General features: G+C 44.4%; 1 pseudogene; it reads right to left on the minus strand.

Annotated features, from left to right (window-relative positions):
* Positions 1-2,196, minus strand: part of LOC106752968 — a 192,900-nt pseudogene that overhangs the window by 124,390 nt on the left and 66,314 nt on the right.

The following is a 2,196-nucleotide window of genomic DNA, read 5'->3' on the forward strand; positions in this document are numbered from 1 at the left end:
GGTCACAATTAATCCAACTCTCAAACATCATGATTATCTTCCAAGCAAAGAAGAGCAAGGAGTCAAACAAAATAGAGTATCAATGCAGTGAAGGGAAACAAACAACTTAATCACAGTCCAGAATTCACAAAAAGCATGTAAAATTGTACACAAGACTCCACAACATTCACTAGAAAACGAAATCTAAACAAAGAACAACCTCCCCTAATAGACCACACTTAAACAACACAATGTCCTTAGTGTGTCACAATCAACAAATCAACAATCAGAACAATCATCAGATACAGACAAAGTGCAATAAAAGTGAGGAGGGAAGGAGAAAAGAAACTCCCTGAGTCAGCTGGGAGGGTAGGTGGGGTAGACCAAAGACGTCTCCTCCACCAATGCATCCAACAAAGAAGGATTGCTGAGGAAAGGCTTCAGTCTATGCCCGTTCACCTTGAAGCTAGTAGCTGCAGATGGATCTTGTATCTCTACTGCACCATAAGGATAAACATTAGTCACAACAAAAGGTCCAGTCCACTTTGATCTCAACTTACCACCCATGAGGCCGAGCCTAGAGTTATACAACAAAACCTGCTGGCCAACCTCGAAGTCCTTTCTAACAATAGAACTATCATGGAACCTCTTGGTCCTTTCTTTGTAGAACTCCGAATTCTCATAGGCCTCCAATCGGATCTCATCCAATTCATTCATTTGCAACTTCCTTTCCTCTCCAGCTTGGTCAATGGAGAAGTTGCAAATCTTCACAGCCCAATATGCCTGATGCTCAATCTCAACTGGTAAATGACATGCCTTTCCAAAGACAACCCGATAGGGAGACATCCCAATGGGTGCTTTGTAGGCAGTCCTGTGGGCCCAAAGAGCATCGTCCAACCTATTGCTCCAATCCTTCCTGTTGGGCTGGACAATCTTCTCCAAAATCCTCTTAATCTCCCTGTTGGAGATCTCAGCCTGCCCATTTGTTTGGGGGTGGTAAGGTGTAGAAACTTTGTGTGTCACCCTATATTTCTTGAGCAAGGCTTGCATGGATCTGTTGCAAAAATGGGTCCCCTGATCACTAACAATGGCTCTAGGCACTCCGAACCTGCAAAAAAGGTGAGATCTAACAAAATCTACAACAACCCAAGCATCATTAGTCCTAGTGGCTTTAGCTTCCACCCATTTTGAAACATAATCCACAACAAGGAGAATATAAGAGAAACCAAAAGAAACAGGAAAAGGACCCATGAAATCTATACCCCAGACATCAAACACTTCACAGAACAGCATAGGCTGTTGGGGGCATCTCCTGTCTCTGTGAAATAGGTCCTCCTGCTCTTTGACACGGCTCACAGGTGCTACAAATCCTCTCCGCATCTTTGAAGATGGAAGGCCAATAGAAACCACAGTCAAGCACCCTGCGAGCTGTTCTCTGTATCCCCAGATGACCACCACGTGAGGAGGCATGACAAAACTGCAGGACCGAGTCAATCTCATGGTCCGGAATGCATCTCCTGGTAACCTGGTCACTGCACAACTTCCACAGATATGGGTCATCCCAAACATAATACTTAGCATCACTCTTAATTTTAGAAATCTGAGCACGTGATGCTAAAGGAGGAAAAACAGAAGCAACCAAATAATTAACAATGTGTGCAAACCAAGGAGTAGGGTGAGAAGAAGAAATCATTAACAAACTCTCATCAGGAAAGTCATCTTGGATGGGCAAAACATGAGCCTGATCCTCAGCTCTCTCAATCCTGCTGAGGTGGTCTGCGACCAAGTTCTGTGCTCCACTCCAGTCTTTAATATGCAAGTCAAACTCCTGGAGTAGTAGCATCCACCTAATCAATCTAGGCTTTGACTCAGCCTTTTTCAACAGAAACTTCAGAGCTGCATGGTCAGTATACACAATAACAGGAGATCCAAGCAAATACGACCTAAACTTATCAAGGGCAAAAACAATTGCCAACAACTCTTTCTCANTCGTGGTGTAGTTAGCTTGGGCATCATCCAAAGTGCGGGAAGCATAGTAGATCACTCTAGGCAGCTTGTCAATCTTCTGCGTTAGGACAACCCCCAATGCATAGTTAGACACGTCACACATGAGCTCCAATGGGGCTGTCCAATCCGGTGCCTGAATGATCGGGGTGGTGGTCAAAGCTTCCTTCAGGCAATCAAACGCCTGTTTGCATCTGTCATCAAAAGCAAAGC

Source organism: Vigna radiata, unplaced genomic scaffold (assembly GCF_000741045.1).
Source record: "Vigna radiata var. radiata cultivar VC1973A unplaced genomic scaffold, Vradiata_ver6 scaffold_122, whole genome shotgun sequence".
Lineage (NCBI taxonomy): Eukaryota > Viridiplantae > Streptophyta > Magnoliopsida > Fabales > Fabaceae > Vigna > Vigna radiata.